This window comes from Myripristis murdjan, chromosome 2 (assembly GCF_902150065.1).
Source record: "Myripristis murdjan chromosome 2, fMyrMur1.1, whole genome shotgun sequence".
Taxonomy (NCBI): Eukaryota; Metazoa; Chordata; class Actinopteri; order Holocentriformes; family Holocentridae; genus Myripristis; species Myripristis murdjan.
In genome coordinates, this window is record NC_043981.1 from 19,515,521 (window position 1) to 19,541,008 (window position 25,488).

Below are 25,488 nucleotides of genomic sequence, written 5' to 3' on the forward strand. Positions count from 1 at the left end.
GCTGCAGTCTCACATGGCGCAGCTTTTATTGTGTAATTTTCGAACAACAAAAAGTAGAACCAGCAGAGTAAAAAAAAATTTTTTTCTTTTCATCTTTGCTTCGCCATCACAGGTGCACAGTTCCACAACTTCCCAGGAGGGGGTGCCGGTGGCGGTGCATGATTTAATGATGACGTTTAATAGTGAAGTAATGAGGAAGTGACTGTACTGTCAGGTCAGAAGTGCACAGACACTCCGGAGTGACGACGGACAATCAGCATCGTCCTCTCTCTCTGTGTTTCCTCTCCAGGTGAAGCTACAGCGTCTCTTTGATTGGAGGTGGATGTGATCCAGCAGGTAAAGACCCGACCAGGGATCATCCTAAATGTTTGATGAACAGGCTCCTGCATTATGTTTCTTAACTGGATGACTGTAGAGCGGACTGGGAGATGAGGCGGGAAAAGCTGTCAAAATGTGTTTTTGGTTGTTGCAGATCTATATATTCAATGTGACATTATTTTCAACGTTATTGAGGTTATTGAGGGCAAAGTTAAAGTTGTTTTAAAATGTTTTACCTGAATTCAGTCGGTGTCAGGCAGATTGTAAACTCAACACTTCATCGATGAAAATGCTGAAGCATCAGAATTAGTCTGACTGCTAAGGAGGATTAGGGCCACACTGGGGGAAAAAAATCCGAAATTTCGAGATTAAAGTCATTATTTTACGAGAATAAAGTCTTAATTTTACAATAAGGTCGAAATATTACGAGCATAAAGTCGCAATTTTACGAGAATAAAGTCGTAATTTTACGAGAATGAACTCAAAATATTAGGCTTAGGCAGCTCTGGTTCGATCATATATTTTGACAAACTTGACTTTTATTTGTCGTTCTGCTCAGGCAAGTTCAGGGTTGCCAGGTCTGTGAGACAAAAGCAGCCAAACAGCAACTCAAAACCCGCCCACCCGGGTATAAAAAGGGCCCAAAAATCAGCCCAATACCAGAACTCAAAATACGCCCATAAAAATCCATATATGTTGCTTTTAAAGTCCAACAGCGTTGCTGTAATTGCAAAGTGCACTATAATATCTATAAAATAACACCATAAACATTAAAGGCAATTTCCCGAAACAGTTCTTTCACCTAGGCCTATTTAATTTACAGAAGCCTAGGCCTATATCAGAGCTTAAAATATAATATGGGATACCTACTTCAGCTCAGACATTCACAATGTTTCAGTCATATACTTAGAGCAAATACATAGGCCTATGTTATAGGCTATGTATTTACTGTTATACCTTATTTCAATTTGAACACCGTATGCTGTTAATTTAGAATATTTTAATAATTTACTTACAATATATAGCATATGTGTGTGTAGGTAGGACATGTAAATATGTGTAAATTGGCTATGTTATGAATGAAAATCGTGTCAGCTCACCTGTTAAACTGCTGGCTGTCTCCAACCTAAAAAAAGATCCATGAACTTGAACTATTTACAGCGTTGTCCAGTTTCTTTTTAGACATATTGAGATCCATGTCATACAGAACTGTACTGAGCAAGGCCAGTATCTCTCTGCTGAGCTCAGACTCCTGGCAGCAGATTTCATGCCTCTACATGAAGGCTCGAATGCGAAGAATGTTCATCAGAAGAATCTTTATTCATAGGCATTATTCATCATCTGTATGCCACAGGTCTGCCCAAGCCCAACCCACGGACAAAATTTGTTACCCGCGGCAACACTTAAAAAGTACCCAATTCCGCGGAAAAAACGCGGACTTGGCAATCCTGGGCAAGTTGCGGGACAACTGAAGCTGATGAACCAATCTGATTGTAGCTCTGAGAATATGAACCAATGGCGCACGGCGCTAGTAGGACCCCAATTTAAACACGTTAACCGGCATAGACATAATATATATGTATATTATGTCTATGCTAACTGGGACTGACAGCTTGTCTTTTTTACTTCTTGTGTTAAATTCCTACAGTCTGTGGGCAAAACGAACGATTAGCCTACGTTTATATATATCGTATAGAATCATCATAGTAGTAGTAGTTTATTTGGTCATTTGAGGGTGAGTTAATACACTACAATTTCCTTTCAGTTTCTTAGAAAGAACAGACCAAAAAGGTGTAGGCTGAAGCCTAAGCTTATTGTGCCTACCCTTTAAACCCTTAAATATCTTCTTACTAGAAAATACAACAACGCAATCAGGACAAGAACAGAAAACAAACAGTAAACAGAGACTAACACAAAACAAAACAAAACAAAACAAAAACAACAAAACACAACAGGAAAAAAAAACAAAACAACAGAAAAAACCAACTAAAAGGAAATGAAACAATATATCACTGGAATTTACAAAACAAGAGAGAAATACAGAAAAGTACTAGAAACTAGCCTTGACGTTATGTATATCACACTATTGCTCTATATCTGGCTATTATATTTGATCTGTACATCTTTTTAAATTTATTTATTGAACTACAGTTTTTTAATTCATTATCTAGTCCATTCCATATTTTTACCCCTATAACCGATACACATCTATATTTGTTTTTTATTCTTGCATTAGTTTGTTTGAAGATGGCAGTTCCCCTTAAGTTGTACCGGCTCTCTCTATGGTGGAACAGCTCCTGAATACAGCACGGAAGCAGATGATTATGTGCCTTATACATCATAATTGCAGTATTAAGTTCAACTAGATCTTGTAATTTTAAAGTTTTTAATTCAATGAATAGTGGATTGGTTGGTGCATAGAAGTCAGATTTGGTGACAATTCTAATGGCTTTCTTCTGTAGTAGGAATAAAGGATCAATGGCTGTTTTGTAATTGTTCCCCCATGCTTCCACACAATAGCTCATGTATGGGAGTACGAGGGAGCAATACAGCATATAGAGTGAGTTCTGGTTTAGAATGGTTTTTTTTTTACCTTAAGTTTTTTATATGTGATTTCCAGTTAAGTTTATTGTCAATTATGATACCCAAGAATTTTGTCTCATACACGCGTTCTATTTCTTCATTATTAATCATGATTTTAACCCCTCTGTCTATTGATTTATTACCAAAAAGGATAAATTTTGTTTTGCTGATATTTAGTGACAGTTTATTAACATCAAACCATTTCTTCAGTGTATTTAGCTCATTTTGAACTGTATCCAGGAGCTGGTCCAGATCTTTTCCCGAGCAGCACAGACTGGTGTCGTCGGCAAACAAAACACAGCGCATTTTTATTAATATATTACAGACATCATTTATGTACATTATAAACAGTTTTGGACCCAATACCGAGCCTTGAGGGACTCCAAATGAAATATGTTTTTTGTCAGAATCGACACTGTTCATATGTACATACTGTAATCTTTCACTAAGATAACTTTTAAGCCATTTATTAGCGATTCCTCTGACACCGTATCTTTCCATTTTTTGTAAAAGCAGACCATGGTGGATCGTGTCAAATGCCTTTCTTAGGTCAATAAATACCCCTACTGTATATAGCTTGTCGTTTATTGCCGTTGATATCTGTTCCACCAGATCCATGACTGCCATTGAGGTGGACCTGTTCGATCTAAACCCATACTGATGGTCGTTGATTAAGTTGTGTTTTTCAATGAAACTGTCAAGCCTGGCTACAAACAGTTTTTCTAGAAGCTTTGAAAATTGAGAACATCAATACGTTTGAACATCAATACGTTTATGTTGGCTAATATAATTGTAGAACCAGACTGTAAATTATTTTGCAGGTGCTTAAAATCGCCAGTGCTGTCATTTTTATATGTAATTTTCTCATATTGTTCTAATATTCAAGATTAATTTTCATAATTTATTTATAATAGACCATAAACTGACGAGTTTATAAGCTTTTGGTGTGTAACTTGATCTGTTCAGAAGCATGACTTAATAATAGGCAAGGCAAATTTATTTGTATAGCACATTTCATACACAAGTGCTTTACATAAGACTGCAAGAAGCATTAAAACAGAAAATAAAAACACAAATGTAAATACAACAAGAAACTGTTGCAGTTGCTCTTTGTTGTCCCCACAAGACAAGAACTTAGACCGTGTTTGGGTATTTTCTGTTCAGCTGAATGTATTGTAGGCCTAGTTGTAAATGAGGTAAAGATGAAAGCTAGTTCTTTTGAGGTTTATGCAGGAAACAAGATGCTGTGTCTATCAGAACACAGGAATGAGCACAGGAGATGAGGACTCTGTCAGCAGATCTAATGGCTGTGGTGGGCCCCTACTTTGTTGTGGCACTCAGTGTTGTAAACCGTTTCTGTAAATAATAATAATAATAATAATAATAATGATAATAAATCACATTATACATAATTGCCATCTTGTTAATAATATAATGTTATTACATGAACAGAAAAAATATACACACTATCTTCTGTGCATAAAAACCACAATAATTACATATCAAACCAACATCTATACATTTTAACCATAATTAGGAGTAATCCAATCGAATAGCACCATCTACTGGTTAAACCGAACATTAAATAAACACTCGCACATGGCGCACATGGCGGCTCCCCCGCCGAGCAATTAACACAAAATATATTTATATAGAAGCGGCACTTGGACACTCGGAGCACCACAACAAAGCACACCTCCAGACAAAAACACAACCTTCCCAAAGGTAAAACACAGGAAAGTCCCCACAGGTGTACTAAGGTGAAAAAGGAGAAAGGAAAAAGTCCATCGATTCGGCTAAAGGTCGTGCCGCTAATTAACTCCTACAGGTCAATAACGTCAATTTCCTTAGATAAGGAAGAAGGGAACTGTGAACTGTGAAGCCTTTTATATAGTCGTCAACTGACATCCTTTTCTTCCTCGTTGGTCTCCTTCTGCATTCTTTAAACTGTGTTTTTCCAAGTGTGTCAGCTAATGTTGGTTATCACAGAGAGTGCTGTATGCAGTATGCCAACAAAATGAACATTGAGAGAGCTCACAAGAGGAAAGAAAGGACAGTACAGTGGATTGAAGGTTTGTACAACGTTATAGATTTTACTTTGGACAGCACATTTAATTTTCTGATCATAAAAGTCATATCATACAGTGGTGGAAAGTATCCAGATCCTTTAAGTGACAGTACTCCACTACAAGTGAAAGTCCTGCATTGAAAAGCATATTTAAGTAAAACTATGCAAGCATCATCTGCAGAATGTACTTAGAGTCCCTGATACCTACAAAACACAGAGTATAAAGAATGCAGAAGGAGGCCGACGAGGAAGAAAAGGATGTCAGTTGACTACAATATATTCAGCTGAACAGAAAATACCCAAACAAAGGTCTAAGTTCTTGTCTTGTGCTGACAGCAAAGAACAACTGTGTCACATTAAGGAAGTTGGGAACATCTTTTTCAACCCACGACAGAACTGTATGAAGCACCTGAAGTTTTTACATGTGCCCTCTGTGACCTTAAAGGCTGTAGAGATGTCTACTATGCAAGAGGTCAAATGTTCAAGGGTGGAAAGTGCACAGACAGATGTCTACCACCAAACAGGGATGCTTTAGGGAAACACTCTCAGCAGGAAAACTACTAGGCAGCCATATACAGGAGGCGCTTGCAGAGTCAGCCAGATATACCCCCGCCAACAGCCCATGGCTGGAAGATGAAGGGAGACTTCTTTGGGATCGACTGGATGACACTACCTCGAACCCCTGTTGGCATCTTGGAGCTTGTGTACTGCTCCTGTAAAAAACATAGTGTGTGGAAGGGAGATGTACATGCAAAATGAACGGGCTACCATGCACAGACGTGTATTTGTTTAGACTGTGAGAACATTTCAAACTAAGTCTATGTGTAGGCATGTTTTTTGGCCTTTTGGACAGGTTAAAAAATGAACTGTCTAAACTAAGACTCATACATTAGTAAGATTCAGTTTAGATTTTTACCACTCCAATCTCTGTCTTGTCTGGTCACTTATATAAGTGAGGATAAAACTAACTTTAATGTAATACAGTCTTGGGTTCCATAATATTATGACTTTATTCTCAAAATCTCAAAATATTTTTTCTGCTCAATGTGACCCTAAAACTCTGTAGTATCTGACAGCTTGGCTAAGCTTGACTGAAGAAGATTTTAACACTGTCAGCAACAGAGCAAAACACTGTCACCCTGCCATTACTAACACACACAACCTGTTACCTGACCAGCTATTAGTTTTTATCTACACCTACATTTGTGAGAGTTTTTTTCCTGGTCAGAAATCTTTCCAGTCTAGATGATTGACAGCCCTTTTTTCATTTACCTTCCACAGTAAATCTGACACTAAGCATTGCTGCCTTCTTGAGGCTGAAAGATTAAGAGACATATACCATACATGATGTGTGTCTTGAAAATGATTTGAAAATAAAGACAGGAGCCTGGTGCCCTCGGTGTTGCTTAGAGACGGTAATGCTGCTGGAAATGATGACATGCAATAACAAGAATCTTTATTTACTCCTGCCAGAAAATTGCATGGCTGCTGTTTGAGTGGAGGATTGTTTGTATTTTTTTTTCTCAGGGACCAATAATGGCAACACCTAAAGAGCAGCTCCTTGGTGTTTTGGAGGATTTGGCAGATAAAGACCTGAAAAAGTTCCAGTGGTTCCTGCAGGACGCTGAAATAATGAGTCCCTTCCCAGCCATCCCAAAGTCCAAACTGGAGACGGCAGACAGGTTGGACACTGTGGACCTGACTGTCCAGACCTATGGTGAAGATACTGTGGAGGTCAGCAAGAAGGTTTTGAGTAAGATGAACAAAAATGATCTTGTCCAGCGTTTGTCAGACACCAGCTCAGGAACGGAGGGTAAGTCTTGGGAAGAAAGAAAAAGGGACACCAGAAAAGATACAACTCACACATCATGTGATCAAGCACTTTATACCATTAGTTTATAGACTTAAAGCTGTATCATTTTTAAGTTTACTTTTATTAGCCTGCATCTAGACAGTAAACAGGTGAAGAGAGACAGGCTGCCTTTTCAGGGCCTGTACTTATGAATGTTATACAGTCATCAGGAAAACAGCAAAACTGGAATGCCTCCTGGATTTTTACGCATGTTATTGATCTCCAAATGAAGATCAATAACCCCCCCCCCCCTGCCCGGCGGGCTCCCCCGCACACCGTGGTATAATTCGCACACTGCTGATGCACCCCTAAAGGTGAAAGATGCACAGTGCACACTAAGAAAACCTGTGAAGGAGACTGTTAACAGTATTAACAATATTTTACAGAACATCTCATTCATCTGGAAACAAACTCAAGTTGCTTAACTAACTGTTTGCTAACAGCTAACTGAATGAGCTGCTGCTGGTTGTCAAAAACACTTGTTATTATCATCTATCAGTATTTATAGCACAGCGTTTCCACCTGTGCTTTACAAGCCCAGTGGACTGCTGGGTCTAATTTAGCCCCCCATCAGGTCAAAGTACTGTGGGAAATTGAATTTTCAGCATGGTTACAGAAAGTCAGTTTGTGTTTCCTTGTACAGCAACAAATTTACATTCATTCTGTACACCCTTTCCCTGATCGTAACCATAACCAATTTATGCCTAATCCTAACCTTAAAACACTACGTAACAATTTTGCCTAAAAATAACAGCATCAGCCTCAGAAATCACAACAGAGCCCAAGAGACCCAACAAAAATGCTGACAGAGGAAAGCAATGAAGAGAAAAAGAGAGCGTGACCAAGCAAGAGACAAAACTGGAGTAAATCTTACACTGGCTTTTAGTTGCTGGTGAGCGCTTCATCACTAATACAGTTAGGAATATTAATATAATATTCAATTATCTATTCAATTATATTCAATTAATTATTACCGGTTTTTACTATTACAGATGAGTGGGCAGTTTCTTATTAGGATTATTAAACACCCTTGCCAATGCATGTGTATGTAGCGCTTCCTTCACCTTTACCTATAGGTAACGCCCTGAGTTCAATATTATAATAATTTTAAATTATTATTTTGTGTATCTATCAGAAACCACTATGTCCTCAAAATGAACTTAAATGTATTAAATAATGGTAAAAATTATAATATCAAAATTAATGAATTGTTCACCATCAGCAACAGTAAAGTCAAGAAAATAGCATTCAACAGATCTTTCACTGGAATGAATGAACTGCACTTGTAATACTGGACCTTGTGTATTAGTCTTTTTTCTAATACCCTTCAATGTACTTTTGTTGTTTAACTACAAATACCATGTATGGAAAAACAAATGAACAAAATGAATACCTCGGTACCTTTAAGCAAATCTTAAATAACCTGGTGGGACATAAATCATCAGTTGGCATTCCTTTATAGGAACTATCAACAAGGTGTGAACATGTTTTTTAGAGTCAGAATTTTTGCATGAATAATGAGCGACTCTATAACAGCTTCCTGATGCAGTAACCCAGTCAGGGCCTGCTTGTCCACTAACCACTAATAAACTGGGTAGATTCCATGGGATTGGGAATGTGTGCATTGACCAGGAAATGTTTGCATTACTCACATTTAGTATAACATCACATTTAGAATAACATCCTGTAATTGATGTGATCTGTTGTTTATTCATTCAGAAATTCCTGTGGACTGCCAGCGTAAACATAAAGTCAAGCTGAAGGAGAAGTTTGTGGATTTGTTTGAAGGAATCACAGATGAAGATGAGAGGCCAATACCTCTGAATCAGATCTACACAGAGCTGTACATCACAGAGGGAGCGAGTGGAGAGGTCAATACTGAACATGAGGTCAGAGAGATTGAAACAGCATCCAGGAAACAAGACACACCAGAAACAAAAATCACATGTGAGGACATCTTTAAACCTTTACCTGGAAGAGATAAATCAATCAGAACAGTGATGACAAAGGGAGTGGCTGGCATTGGGAAAACAGTCTTAACACAGAAGTTCACTCTGGACTGGGCTGAAGGCAAAGCCAACCAGCATGTCCATTTCACATTTCCATTCACTTTCAGAGAGCTGAATCTGCTGAAAGGGGAAAAGTTCAGCTTGGTGCAACTTCTTCATTACTATTTTACTGAGACAAAAAAAGCAGGAATCAGAAGATTTGAAAAGGTCCAGGTTGTGTTGATCTTTGACGGCCTGGATGAGTGTAGACTTCCTCTGGACTTCAAGCACAATGAGATCCTGACTGATGTTACAGAGTCCACCTCAGTGGATGTTCTGCTGACAAACCTCATCAAGGGGAACCTGCTTCCCTCTGCTCGCCTCTGGATAACCACACGACCCGCAGCAGCCAATCAGATCCCTTGTGGGTGTGTTGACATGTTTACAGAAGTGAGGGGCTTCACTGACTCACAGAAGGAGGAATACTTCAGGAAGAGATTCAAAGACAAGAAGCAGGCCAGCACAATCATCTCCCACATCAAGAAGTCACGAAGCCTCCACATCATGTGCCACATCCCAGTCTTCTGCTGGATCACTGCTACAGTTCTGGAGGATGTGTGGAAAACCAGACAGAAAAGACACCTGCCCAAGACCCTGACTGAGATGTACATCCACTTCCTGCTGGTTCAGTCCAAAGTGCAGAACATCAAGTATCATGAGAGAGCTGCAACAGATCCACACTGGACTCCAGAGACAAAGGAGATGATCCTGACTCTGGGAAATCTGGCTTTTGAGCAGCTGGAGAAAGGCAACCTGATCTTCTACAAAGCAGACCTGGCAAAGTGTGGCATTGATATCAAAGCAGCCTCAGTGTACTCAGGAGTGTTCACACAGATCTTTAAAAAGGAGTATGGGCTGTATAAAAAAGAGGTTTTCTGTTTCGTCCATCTGAGCATTCAGGAGTTTCTGGCTGCTCTTTATGTCTTTCTGACATTCATCGACTCTGGAAACAATCTGCTGTCAAAGGGACAATCAACCTCTCGGTCTAAGATATCAAAAAAGAATCCTAAGCTTGAACACCTTTACCAAAATGCTGTGGACAAGGCCTTACAGAGTCCAAATGGACATCTGGACTTGTTCCTTCGCTTCCTCATGGGTCTTGCACCGAAGACCAATCAGAATCTCCTAGAAGGCCTGATGACACAGACTGGAAGTAGCTCAGAGACAAATCAGAAAACAGTTGAGTACATCAAGGAGAAGATCAGGGACAATCCCTCTCCAGAGAGAATCATCAACCTGTTCCACTGTCTGTATGAACTGAATGACCATTCTCTAGTGGAAGAGATCAAATGGCACCTGAAATCAGGACCTCTCTCCACAGAGGAACTATCTCCTTCTCATTGGTCAGCTCTGGTCTTCTTCTTACTGACATCAGAGGAAGATCTGGAGGTGTTTGACCTGAAGAAGTACTCTGCTTCAGAGGAGGTTCTTCTGAGGTTGCTGCTACTGGTTAAAGCCTCCAAGAAATCTGTGTAGGTCCATAGATAGCTGGATATAATAAATACATGATACTGTCTATGCAAAAAAAAAAAAAAAACCAAGAACAATCTATTTAAAGTTATTATTTTCATCTTTACTTCCTCTTCAGGCTGAGTGGCTGTAATCTGTCAGAGAGAAGCTGTGCAGCTCTGGCCCCAGTTCTCTGCTCCCAGTCCTCCAGTCTGAGAGAGCTGGACCTGAGTAACAACAATCTGCAGGATTCAGGAGTGAAGCATCTCTCTGCTGGACTGCAGAGTCCAAACTGCAGACTGGAGGCTCTCAGGTCAGGGTTCCTCAACCTGCTCAACACATGACCAGTTCAGTCCTGATTTACAAGCAGCTTCATGTCACCGAACAGAGTCCTTAAACTAGTTTGATATCAAGATTCAGTGCTACTTCCTTGCTCCTGTGAACTGCTTTCCATGATTATGTTTCATTATTTCTCCTGCTTGTTGCCTAAAATAACTAACATTTACCTGTAACGTATCTTGTGCAGGCTGTCAGGCTGTCTGGTGACACAGGAAGGCTGTGCTTCTCTGGCCTCAGCTCTGAGCTCCAACACCTCCCATCTGAGAGAGCTGGACCTGAGCTACAATCATCCAGGAGACTCAGGAATGAAGCTGCTCTCTGTTGGACTGGAGGATCCAACCTGGAGACTGGAGGCTCTCAGGTATGGAGACACACACACAATGTCTTCTAGAGGGCTGAGGAATATTGTTTCATGTTGAATGGTGGATATGAGTGACGTGGTCTGCTAAATCCTTCATAGGGAAGGTTATTTACTGCCCATGTTTCCATCCTCAAAGAGAATCTGCTGCTCTGACTCTGTTTCTTCCTCCAGGGTGGACCACTGTGGAGAGCAGTGGTTGAAACCAGGCCTGAGGAAGTGTAAGTGTGGATAATTTTTTCTTCTTCAGCACAAAACATTCAGTTGTTTAGATGGTGCAGCTGCAGTTTCTGCTGTTTGTTCTCAGCTGCTTTAACCCGTTGAACCAAACAAAAACACAGTTGATGCTCCACAACAAACTTTATTCCTTTAATAAGTACTTTTTTACCATTGTATTACCTTTCTTCAAACAGTAATTTGACAAAGAACACATTAAATTATTCTACTTAGTGGAACATAAATATAATAGTATCAAACATATCTTTCCATCCACACTGCTCTCTGAATAAATGCATGGGCATGCATACAAGCTGTGTAGTTAGCTCAAGAGCAACACTGTGGCAGTGGCGACTGGACAGAAATGCACAAGCTGCTCTGCAACAGTGTAGGAAAGAAAACAGGTGAAGTGGCAATAAATCTTTATCAACACAACAGAACATCTATAACATCTATTGAGGAATACACAGAGTCTGTTACCTCCTACATCAGCAAATGCATTGCCGACGTCACCCACACACGGGCCATCACCTCCTGGGCTAACCAGAAACCATGGTTTACAGGAGAAGTCCACAAGCTTTTGAAACTGACCTGAGAACAGCAAGAGCCAACTTGTCCCGTGGTATCAGGGAAGCCAAACGTGGCTACATGGAAAAGGTGACCCATCATTTCAAGAACAGTAGAGACGCACCAAGCCTGTGGCAGGGTACCCAAGCTGTCACAGACTCTCTGCCACAGACCTGTGCCAGCGACATCTCTCTACTTAACAACCTGAACAGCTTCTTTGCACGATTTGAAGCAAACAACAACATGCCTCGACAGAAGACCACCCTACGACCAGCCCTTGTGCTTGTCTGCTGGGGCTTAGGCCGTCGACAAAGGTCCTCCAGGCATCACGGTCCTGAGCCAACTTCTCCAACTGTCCCCAGGTGTAGCCCATCCTCTTGGCATCTGCCTCCACATCACGGCGCCAGGTGTTCCGTAGTCGTCTTCTCTTTCTTTCCCCTTGGGGCTTCCACTTGAGGGATTGTCTTGTTATGTTTGAGGCTGGTTCCCGGTGTGCGGCCTATCCATCTCCAGTGTCACTGTATGATTTCCTCCTCTGCTGGTTGCTGCTTGGTTAGTTGCCAAAGTTCTTTGTTACTGATGATATTGGGCCAGCGGATCTAAAGGATTCTTCGGAGGCAGGTGTTGATGAATGTTTGAATTTTGTTTACTGTTCTTACTGTGGTCCTCCATGTTTCTGCACCGTAGAGCAGGATAGCCTTCACATTGGTGTTAAATATTCTGATATTAGTTGTGAGGGCCAGGTCCTTTGAGCTCAAGATGTTCCTTAGTTGGAGAAAGGCTACTCTGGCCTTGCCAATCCTGACTCTCACATCCACATCTGTGTGCTGGTTGAATATCTGGTGGGTTCCTCAGGCTTGGTCTGTCCAGCAGCTCTTCAAAATGCTCCCTCCATCTTCCTGAAAACTTTTTAGTGGTGGCGTACAGGTCCTTCTAGTCTCTATGTGTGGCTGCTTCTTCAGCTTCTGATGCTAAAATCTTGATGTATTTCTTCTTGTCTGACTTGATGATTTTCTTTACCATCTTACGGGCTGCTGTATACTGTGCTTGAGCCTCTGCTTTTTCTGCTCTTGTCTTGCTATTGTTTATTGCCACCTTCTTTTCCCTTCTCTCCTCTACCTTTTTTATTGACTCTGCTGATATCGACTCCTTGTGGTTGTGTTTCTGTGGGCCTAGTTTTTCCTTATATTTAGTTATCACGGCTTCCTTCACCGCTTTCCACGACTTGTCAATGTCTTCTTGGTCGGTCAGATCTTGCAGGGCCTTCAACCTATTCTTGAGTGTGAGCCTAAATTCTTCCTTTTTTATTGGGTCTTTTAGAAGTGCTGTGTTGAATTTAGTCCTCTGGTTCATCTCCCCTGTCCAGTTTCTCTTCAACTTCAGCTTGGTTTGAGCAACCAGCAGATGGTGGTCCGATGACACATTGGCTCCTCTTCTGACGCATACGTCCTGAAGGGTCCTCCTGAACTTCTTGGAGATGCAGATATTGTGTAGTTGATTTTTGGTGGAGAGTTCCAGTGATACCCAGGTAGCTTTTTGTATCTTCTTGTGGGGAAATACACTTCCACCTATGACCAGGTTGTTGGTGGCACATAGGTCTACGAATCTCTCCCCGTTTTCATTGATCTCTCCGAGACCTTGCTGCCCCATTATCTCTTCGTATCCTCTGTTGTCACTTCCGATTTTCGCATTGACATCTCCCATAACGGTGTTGATATCTCTTGCAGAGTAGTTCTGGATGATGGTTTGTAATCTGTTGTAGAACTGCTCCTTTCTCTCTTCATCCTTGTCGTTGGTAGGGGCGTAGCACTGAATGATGCTGATGTTTATTCTTCTGTTCTTGGTTCTGAATTGTGTGCAGCCAGTGTGAAAAGAACACTCCACAATCAACAGCCGCAAGGCTGCTGGCCCAGATAATATCTCTGGTCGCGTGCTGAAGGAATGTGCAGAGGAGCTCAAAGATGTCTTCACAGACATCTATAATCATCTCTGAGTCAGGCTGTTGTTCCTTCCTGCCTCAAAGCCACCACCATCATCCCTGTGCCAAAGAAGCCCTCTATGTCCTGCTTCAATGACTACTGCCCTGTTGCACTGACTCCCATCATCATGAAGTGCTTTGAAAGGCTGGTCATGACTTAAATTAAATCCACTGTCCATCCCACCGTAGACCCTTTCCAGTTTTCATACTTAGCCAGTCAGTCAACAGAGGTGATCTGCTCTGCTCTCCACCCAGCCCTCACACACCTGGAAAAAAAGGACTCATATCTTAGGATGCTGTTCATAGACTTTAGTTCAGCATTCAACACCATCATCCCACAACATCTCATCTTCAAAGTTTGTGGACGACACAACTGTGGTGGGTCTCATCTCAACAATGAGACCAACTACAGGATGGAGGTAAACCAGCTTGCCATGTGGTGCAGAGACAACAATCTCCTCCTGAATGTGAGTAAGACCAAGGAGATTGTTCTCGATTTCAGGAGAGGCCACACACAACACCCCCACTGACCATCAACAGTGCTGCAGCTGAGAGGGTGAGCAGCACCAGATTGGGGTTGCACATCTGTGAGGATCTCTCCTGGATGACCAACACAACATCACTGGCAAGGAAGGCCCAGCAGCGCCAATTGAGTCTTGCGGATTAAAACCGCAAGACTCTGCAGCGTAGGGGTGTCATGATTCTCCAAATCCTTGATTCGATTTGATTTTCGATTTTAGGGTCATGATTCGATTCGACCCTCGATTTTTTCTTCTTCTTATAGCTCAGACGCCTATGCCATTTGTAGACTAGTCTAGTCTACGATCATTGGTTTTATTCATTAAATTTTGTAAATCTTATTTCAAAAGATCAGCTACATAGTCTCATAAGTGATGCAATTTTCATTATTCTTGTGTAATGTATCACATTATAGACACTAATGGTCAAATTTAAATAATTTATTTACAATATAAAAGTAACAATCTTGTTCTCAGTCAAAAACAAATATAATAATAATAATAATAATAACAAAAATGAGGTCCAGCCATCTGTTGTTAAGGAAACTAATTCTGCACTGCACAGACCGCCAAAAACTTTTTCTTTAACATCATCATACATAGAGGGAAAATCTGATATATGGCAAAATATGTAAACTACATATTGAACATACACTATATTACCAAAAGTATTCGCTCACCCATTCAAATGATCAGAATCAGGTGTCCTAATCACTTGGCCTGGCCACAGGTGTATAAAATCAAGCACTCAGGCATGCAGACTGTGAAACAAGACATTTGTGAAAGAATGGGCCGCTCTCAGGAGCTCAGTGAATTCCAGCGTGGAACTGTCATAGGATGCCACCTGTGCAACAAATCCAGTCGTGAAATTTCCTCGCTCCTAAATATTCCACAGTCAACTGTCAGCTCTATTATAACAAAATGGAAGCGTTTGGGAACAACAGCAACTCAGCCACGAAGTGGTAGGCCACGTAAAGTGACGGAGAGGGGTCAGCGGATGCTGAAGCGCATAGTGCAAAGAGGTCGCCGACTTTCTGCACAGTCAGTTGCTACAGAGCTACAAACTTCATGTGACCTTCAGATTAGCCCAAGTACAGTACGCAGAGAGCTTCATGGAATGGGTTTCCATGGCCGAGCAGCTGCAGCCAAGCCACACATCACCAAGTGCAATGCAAAGCGTCGGATGCAATGGTGTAAAGCACGCCGCCACTGGCCTCTAGAGCAGTGGAGACGCGTTCTCTGGAGTGATGAATCACGCTTTTCCATCTGGCAATCTGATGGACGAGTCTGGGTTTGGAGGTTGCCAGGAGAACGGTACATTTCAGACTGCATTGTGCCGACTGTGAAATTTGGTGGAGGAGGAATTATGGTGTGGGGTTGTTTTTCAGGAGCTGGGCTTGGCCCCTTAGTTCCAGTGAAAGGAACTTTGAATGCTTCAGGATACCAAAACATTTTGGACAATTCCATGCTCCCAACCTTGTGGGAACAGTTTGGAGCGGGCCCCTTCCTCTTCCAACATGACTGTGCACCAGTGCACAAAGCAAGGTCCATAAAGACATGGATGACAGAGTCTGGTGTGGATGAACTTGACTGGCCTGCACAGAGTCCTGACCTGAACCCGATAGAACACCTTTGGGATGAATTAGAGCGGAGACTGAGAGCCAGGCCTTCTCGACCAACATCAGTGTGTGAACTCACCAATGCGCTTTTGGAAGAATGGTCAAAAATTCCTATAAACACTCTCCTCAACCTTGCGGACAGTCTTCCCAGAAGAGTTGAAGCTGTAATAGCTGCAAAAGGTGGACCGACATCATATTGAACTCTATGGGTTAGGAATGGGATGGCACTTCAGTTCATAGTATGAGTAAAGGCAGGTGAGCGAATACTTTTGGTAATATAGTGTATAAGTCCATATATAGGCATATATGACAAATACATTTTAAAATAAAGCAAAAATGGCCACTTTCAAATATGTTCCATATATTTTTCCAGATATGCACATATATGACAAATATATTTCTATTGCATAAATGTTAATATAAGATTTAGTCAACACGCCAACATTGAGTTGTGAAAAATAGGCAGTTTTTTTGGTAAACTTTCTGAAGAAACTTTAAATGTGCTTGCCACCCTTGTGACCGCATGGACATGTGGTAAACCAGCAGCCCTATGCTGTTTGTAGGTTGTGTAGTGTTGTTGTTGTTGCCCAGATGGGAAGTTGAACCCTGGTCTCCTGCATGGCAGGCAGAGACACTATCCACTGGGCCACTGGGGCTTGTGTGGGCAGAACCAGAAATGAGGCTCTATAAAGCACACAGCATGAGTGACAGTGGAGTTTGGGAAAGAGTTGCCTAAAAGTAGTGGTCAAACAAATGCTTTTATCTCAATGACAGTAATTCCAAGCGGAAAATATAAGATATCATGAGAAAGGTAAGGCTTTGGGCTTTCAAACTGTGTCAAATTATTTTCAAACTCCCAAAAATCCCTGAGATTCGGCGAGTTCAAAAAGTGTGTTTCTGCTTCTCTCCCCAGACGTTGGGTTCCAGATATAATGGGAGTCTATGGGGGAGAGAGCTGGCACTCCTGCCTCGTTAAGTGTCACCGTTTAAAAAGTTGAAGCTACTTTGCTTTTGTATTTACATTTTTCAGAGCAAAACTAGTTTTCACACTAACCTGAATTTATGCATGTGGAGTGAAAATTGTCTCTCTTTCTCTATCAATCTCGTCTCGTCTCGTCTCGTCTGAATGCTGAACTGAGTGGAAGACAGAAACCCCGCCGGCAGTATGAGCGCTGCTTAGCGAGTGACTGAGTGACGTCAGCGGCCGCACGCAGGCCAGGGTCGCCAGATACTGCGACAAATACCCCCCACAATCTGACTTGTTTCCTTCACTGTAAAATTGGGAGATTAGCAGGAGAAATTACTGACTGGGAGCATTGCGGGAGATAGGGTTAAAAATCGGGAGTCTCCCGCGTGAATCGGGAGAGTTGGCAAGCATGATCCAAATATACAATGCATGTATGTATACATAATTGCATCATATATGTGCAAAACAAATACATCTGCCACATATTAACACTTAAAGTTCTTAATATATGTGGAAAATAAATAATGCAATCCAGTATATGCACATACAGTGGTGGAAAAAAGTTTTCGGACACCCTTAAAATTTTACATGATCTCAAATATCATCATGAAATATTTGTGGAAGCAATCTTTTTTGTGTTTCAAAAGGTGTGGCTGCATTAGACAGATACAAACAAATACAAATTATATTTTTTGTTTATTGTTTACAAGAAAAACTAACAAAACTAAAGCTGGAAGCTGGACTCATCTGACCACAGTATCTTCAAGTCCTGGTTGTCCAGTTCTTTTGTGCCTGGGCCAACGACGCCGGGCTAACCTCTGTCTCTCATTGATCAGGGGCTTCTTGATAGCCTTGTAGGACCTTAAGCCATGATCTAAAAGTCGGCCACGTACAGTGCGGGTGGAACACTGGACACCAGTTTGGTTTGACCACTGCTGCTGAAGCTCCTGTGATGTCATTCGGTGGTCATTCGGCTTTGCCTGCACATGTGGATCAGGATGCGGTCATTTCTTGCTGAAGAAACCCTTGGACGCCCAGATCTTGGTTTGTCTTCCAAGCTGTTGGTTCGTCTGTATTTCTGCAGAGTGTATCCAAATGCTGAAGGAATGCATCTGCACTTCCTGGCTATCTGGCGGCAGCTGCACCCATCCTGGCTGAGAATCTTTTTCTTCAGGTGTGTTTCCTGTGTTAGGTTCCTTGTTTTAGCCATTTTTGTGTCTGAAGAACTTTCAAATGTGCTGGCTTTATATAGACACAAAGCTTGGCAACAAAAATTGTGTCTTTTAATAAAAAGAACCACCTTCATCACTGGTACCAAAATGACCCAATACTCCAAATTTCTTCTGTATTTTTATGGAACCAATCAATTTGAAGTTTTGAATGGCTTTTTTAGGATTTATTTAGTATTTTGGTTGTGACTGTACTAAAAGAAATTGCACTTGAAGACGTAAGAGTGATTCTTAATGCAGTATTTCACAAATGCAAGGGGTGTCTGAAAACTTTTTTCCACTGTATATGTTACCTTGTGTCAGAGACCAAATATTTGCACTACATATTTGCACACAAATCCTGAAATGTATGTGCTAAACATATTTGAATCTCAAATATATGTCCACATATGTAAAGTTATATGTCCCATTATTTAATATATACTGTATGTTCATATATGGCCATATATCAGATTTTCGTATGGGTACATTATATTTTGGGATGTACAATGCTGCTCCTGTGCGTCCAGTTTCTGAGTCTTTGGAACCATCTGTAAATATGAATAATATCTTGCGTAAATAGTGCTGTGGATGAAGAGGACAGCTGACACCATGTGTCATCATCAAAGTGTTAACAAATCAATAATCAAACTGATAAAAAATCAGCAGATAATAACCACAGCAGGTCTGTTGTGTCTTGTTCTCTCCATCAGATTCCTGTGAACTCAAACTGGACACAAACACAGCTCACAGAGGCCTCGTCCTGTCGAAGGACAACAAGAAGGTGACAGCAGGGAGACGGAAGCAGCCACATCCTGATCACCCAGAGAGGTTTGAGCGCTGGGGACAGATCCTGTGTAGTGATGGTCTGACTGGTCGCTGCTACTGGGAGGTCGCATGGAAAGGACGGGTTCATATTGGAGTGACTTACAGAGGAATCAGAAGGAAAGGAAACAGTGAAGTTGGTGGACTTGGATATAATGAACACTCCTGGAGTCTAGACTGCTCTGATGGAAGTTTCACTGCCAGACACAATAACATAGAGACAGACATCACTGCCCCCCCCTCTAACAGAGTGGCAGTGTATCTGGACTGGCCTGCTGGCTCTCTGTCCTTCTACAGTGTCTCCTCTGACACACTGATCCACCTCCACACCTTCACCTCCACATTCACTGAACCTCTGTACCCGGCCTTCGGGTTTGGGTTTGGCTCTGGGTTTGAATTTGGTTCCTCAGTGTCTCTGTGTCAGATCTGAGGAGGGAGAGTCGCCTCCTGCGTGGAGAAACACTCACACTGCTGATCAAAGACAGCTGCTGACATGACTCTACACGATTGCACACACACATGCACGCACACGCACATACAAACACACAACAAAACAAACAAAAATAAAGAATGGATGTCCACCCGTCCTGAGTGTACTTTTTTTCAATTGATTGGTGATTAGTTGGTTGTTTTATTTTATTTTAGTTCATACTATGACTTGAATTCTTTATACTTTGCGGAAAGTTGTGGATTATCTTAAGTGGTGACATCATCCTGCACTAGTGCATGTTAACATTAAGATAACCAATAAAAACTTCACACATCTTTAAAAATCCTCTTTCATCTATCTGTTCCTTCAAAATAAAGCTGTTTCTCTCCAAACTGATATCCTTTTCGTTTTCACCTGTGAATGATCCTTCCCTGCTCTGTTTCCTTTCTGACAGCATTAAAGGTGCATGGAGGAGGGACCTTGGGACTGTACCATTAAGTTGGATTTCGGCTTAGCGAGGTAATTTCAGGGTTAACCCTGGGTTTTCTGTACCATGAAGGTGCCTGGTTTACTTTTTATCAGGCTACGTTGCCGCGGTAACATACACTGAACACCTCACCTGCTCCGGAGCAGGTTAAGTTCAGGATTAGAGCTCAGCAGGTAGAAAAGGCCAACCTACTCACCAATCAATTCTCTTGGAAAATGGCCTGCCCATTGGATGAGAACCCAGTGGATCGAGGTGCACGAGTTGTGCTCCTTTTTTTCCAAGTTAGGCTGAGGATTTTTTCCCCTTTCTTCTTCTTATTTTATAAAATTAATACATTTTACTTAGACTTCTTATTTTAATTCTGTTTCTTTTTCTCACTTTTTTTTCAAGTTTGAAGAGAAGAAGAAGAATGAATTCTTTCTGGGTTTTTTTGTGTTTTTTTTACTCCTGACTCTACACTGTCCAACCAAAAATTGATCTTGCAGACTGATGTAATGATTTTTAAAAATATTTTGGAAAATAAATGAGGGGAATTTAATTCAGAGGGTTAAATAAAAGTCTGATAAAATACACGCCAGCCTCTGGGCTCCTTTAGGTTTCCATTAGTTTGCTCATATTTAGTATTTAGGCTGGCTGCCCTGAAAAGTCCACGAGAATTGATGCTAAATGTTTTACAGTCTTTAAGTGACAGTGAAATAATATTTTAACCAACAGAATAAACACGAGGCGTCAGATGCTTTATAAAATGAAATATCAAAATCAGCTGAATCAAAGTGACGATTCTGACGAAACTCAACCAGAGGGCAGCGGCCCAGCGAGGGTCGCCCCTCACTGTGAGAGAGGGCCAACTCCTCTGCAGGAGTGTACGGCTGAGTGGAGACACAATAGGCTCGTTTCCACCGCAGGAACTTAAGGGTAATTTTACGGGGCCAGGGCCGTTGTTGCGTGTCTCCACTGCCGGTGTTCTGTCGATTTCTGCTACTTGTCGAGAAATGCTGCCTTGCGATACTGCGCATGCGCCGAGACGGTTTTTTAAATTTTATTGCCCCGCCCATCATTTCTTGCTACCCTGGTAAGTAACTCCTCAAACTTCTTATTATCTCCTATATTTTCCTATTTTTTTGGCCTATTTAAAATTTTTATTCAACATGCGTTACGTAGAATGACATTTCTCTTTAAATTGAATATTAAATAATCGCATGGACTGTCATTATCTCTGCACGTTGCCATTGTGCCATATTATCCTTGGCCCGTAACAGGCCCGTTACTTTCACCCTGCAGTGACAAGGACGTGACATCCTATCAAATAATTCTACCGCTACTCTATGCATTCATATAAGACTACTGATCACCTCACTGGCGCTGCAGGATGAATGGCAGCATATCTAGACATACCATTTTAATATTTAAAATCAATATTTCAGGGGTAGCATATTTTGATAGTCCAGTAACAGCCTATCAAATAATAAAATGGTAGGCTATGTCTAAATATGCTGCCATTCATCCTGCAGCGCCAGTGAGGTGATCAGTAGTCTTATATGAATGCATAGAGTTGCGGTAGCATTATTTGATAGGCTGTTACTGGACTATCGAAATATGCTACCCATGGTATGTCTAAATTTAATCACACTAGAGAAGATAACTTTGCCCACTTAATGCCTTTATTTGATATAAAAATGTAGAAACCCATAAAGTAGCATTTTTTGATAGGGTAGCTTGAATCGATAGATTAACCTGTCGGTTTATGCAGCGGTAGCAAATTTCGACAAAGTAGCAAAAATTGACAGAACACCGGAACTACCCCCGAAGGAGAGAGTTCCTGTTAAGTTTATTGAACGCACAAATGTTAGCTACTGGGCCTGTTTCCACCAAAAGGTTGCCGGTAGTATTTGGGGAGCAGGAACCACTAGGGAGGAAGATGGCCGCGGGTGCGACAGGTGTGGCTGCAGCTCTCTTAGCTTTTGTACTGCTTATAAGTGTTTCTAAACCGATTGACACGGGGCAAATTTTAAACAACTACAACGATCTCTTAAACCATGACCAAAGTGATAAAAGGCTGGGTTACGTGTCCGATCTGATCCGTTTACATTCCAAACAAACAAACAAACACCTGGGCTACGGACGCTATACCATGCTTCTCACGTTCATCTATCCAAGTTTGTTAAACGGAATCAAGAAACACGGCAAAACTACATCTAAACTCCAGCGACGAGACCTTTTATGTATCACGCTTTTTCTGCTTCTGAGTGGAGACATTAACCTGAACCCCGGCCCGCATGATACAGAAGTGGGAAATGGATCAGTGTTAACCAACGCGGTGCCATCCAGGCGCACCACTACTCTCTCTCAGGTACATAACTTTTACAGTGATTTCCCACGCCATGTCTATGCTCAGCAAACTAACCTTGATGCTGGTCCTGTCTGCCACTCGACCGCTGTGGAGATCCCGGGGCGACCTGCCCAGGCTACTGGGCTCTGCCCAGGAGGGTTGACAGGCGGTGCGTTTCCGGCTTCAAGGGGCTCCGTGGGCGCGAGTGGTGGCGGCGTTCCGTGGCTGCGGAGATCTCCAACCGGCTCGGACCCAGCAAACGCTTTGCGCAACATCACTCTCACTCAGGTATGCACTTCTCACAGAGACACGCAAATCCTGGTGAATGTTCAACAACCTAATCCCGATGCTGGTTACATCTGCCCTGCTGCCGAGGATACGCGCAGGAGTCCTCCTGCTGCAGAGTCCAATCGAGGCAACTCCACCGCTGTAGGCCTGCCGACGCGCAACCAGATTGGAGACGGAGGACAGATTGCTGCGCGCGGGAGTTCCAGAGGGGAGACCCGGCGGGTGCGACGGAACAGAGCACGAGAGGAAAGGAGACAGCTGGCTGGACGTGGTGCTGCGTTTACGGCCCCAAGGAAACTAGAGATCAATTCAGCAATTATGAAACAACGGCACACTAAACTGTTCCAAACTGTGAACCATGCACAAGTGCTATGGAACCCTAAAACAAAGCCAAAGGGAATATTCGGTGGTCATTTAAATATTCGGAGCTTCGTCTCTAAGATCGAACAACTTGAACATTTATTAACAGACTCCAATCTCGATTACCTTTGTCTGAGCGAAAGCTGGCTTACTCCTAATATTCCAACAACTCTATGCAAATTCCCAGGTTATAATGTATACAGACGTGATAGAAGCAAAGGAAAAGGGGGCGGGGTCCTAATTTATGTTAAAGAAAGCATTCAAAGCAAACAAATTGATACAGTGGACAGCACACTGGAGTGTCTAGGGGTTACTATTACTTTATCCCCTGAGATGTCTTTTGATGTATTTGTGCTTTATCGACCACCCACTGTTACAAACTGTTTCTTTGACTCACTATCTGTATTACTGAAAAAACATGTTAGTAAAGAAACCCTCATTATGGGAGATTTTAATCTAAACTGGTTAGACAAAACAAAGAGAAAGAAACTTAAAGACATCACAAACTCCTTTCAGATGGAACAAATGGTGACTAAACCTACGAGAATCACTAAGACTTCCCAAACCCTACTAGACCTGATTTTCACCAATAAAGCGGACAGGATAACAAAGACATACAATTTAATCACTGGACTCTCCGATCACAACTTGACACTTATCGCTAGAAAGCTGACAAAGACACGCTACAGAGTTCAAAACGAGAAGGGAAAGTCTAAGATCATTTTTATCCCTAGGAGGAATCTAGATCTATTTGAGAATGAGATTAAGGAAAGAGACTGGAATGACACTGTGGTAAATAAATCATGTGAATATGCATGCGCAGATCTAATATCTGAGATAAGGAATATTCTAAGTAAGTATAGCAAAACGATGACAAAGAGGCCCAACGCTAAACGCCGCCTGCCTTGGTTCAATAGTGAACTATGGGATCTAATGAAAAAACGAGACGCAGCTCTGAAAAAGTCCCTAAAATCTGGAATAGACATTGATCGCCTATCATACAAAGGCCTGAGAAACAAAGTCACGTCAGAACTTAGAAAATCCAAAGCAACTTTTTTCCTTGATATGATTAAACAAGCAAAAGGAAACAGCAAAATGTTATGGAAAAACATAAACAAACTAACAGGAAAGGAAAACCCCAAGTGTGGCAGCATACAGCTAAAATCAAATGGTGTTGTAATAGAAAATAGCCTAGAAGTAGCATCACTTTTTAATAATTATTTCATAAATTCGGTTACTGAACTGGCCCGGAATTTTACAATTCCCACTGCTCACCCCCAAGACTCAGTGAATGACCGAACAGCTTTAACCCTGACACCCGTATATGAAGCAAAGGTTAACAAAATCCTATCTACCTTGTCAAGTAGCAAGGCAAAGGATATATATGGCCTAGATACAGCGCTACTAAAGAAACAAAAAGACCCCCTAACTCCACCGATGACCCAAATAGTAAACAAATCTATTAATGAGAGTATTTTCCCTAATGTCCAGAAACTTGCCACTATAACCCCTGTACATAAATCAGGAGATAAAAAGGAGATAGGCAACTATAGACCTATAAGCATATTGCCCGCCTTCTCTAAGGTAGTGGAAAAGGTTGTAGCTGAACAACTGATTGCCCATCTTGAGTCAAAGGACTTATTACATCCTATGCAGTTTGGGTTTAGGAAAAAACACTCTACCGAAACAGCATGCTGCTACTTTCTAGAAGTCATCAAAACAAAACTTGACAAAGGAGGGGTGGCTGGAGCAGTTTTCCTCGACCTACGTAAGGCCTTTGATACAGTACAACACAACATTTTACTAAATAAATTGGCAAACTACAACCTCTCTACAACCACACTTAATTGGATGAAGTCCTACCTGAATGGCCGCCAACAATGTGTGCGAATAGGAGACCAAATATCGCCCTTAAAAGCATGCTCAATGGGAGTTCCGCAAGGTTCGATACTAGGACCACTGTTTTTCAGCCTTTATATAAATGACCTCCCCTTAGTCTGTAGAAACACCGATATAATTATGTATGCCGATGATACAGTAATTTTCACACACGGAAAGAACGAAAGGGAAGTTGCAGAGACCCTATCTAAGGAAATGGATAATGTCGCTCAGTGGCTACACAACTCTTGTCTCACCCTTAATGTGAGCAAAACTGTAAGCATGTATTTCACAAACCGTTATGAGTTGAGAGATTGCCCAAATATTTATGTAAATGGGCAAACTATTAAGAATGTACGTGAAATTAAATATTTAGGAGTCACACTTGACCCGACCTTAAGCTTTAAGAAGCACGCGAAAAAACTAGCTAACTCGCTGAAGTTCAACATGGCTAACTACCGACACATAAGGAGTTCTCTGACACTTGAAGCATCAAATACATACCTGAATGTAATGATACTCTCTCACCTTTCTTACTGCATGTCAAGTTGGTCGCAAGCAGGCAAAACAACACAACGATCTCTTGAATCACTATACAAAAACGCCCTCAAAACCCATGATAAGAAATCCCGAAACTATCATCACTGTCATATTCTTGATAAGTATAAGATGCTGACTTTTGAAAATTTGATCATGTACTCAAATGTTCGGCTACTGTTTAAGATCATCCATAATGATGCTCCTCCCCCTCTGAGACAGTTTGTGACTCTGAACTCTGAAATAATGACCCGAGCCACTAGATC

General features: G+C 41.6%; 1 pseudogene; it reads left to right on the forward strand.

Moving 5' to 3' along the window:
* Window positions 1-233: 233 nt before the first annotated feature.
* On the forward strand, window positions 234-19,427 carry LOC115370609 (protein NLRC3-like; annotated as a pseudogene).
* The last annotated feature ends 6,061 nt before the right edge of the window (window positions 19,428-25,488 follow it).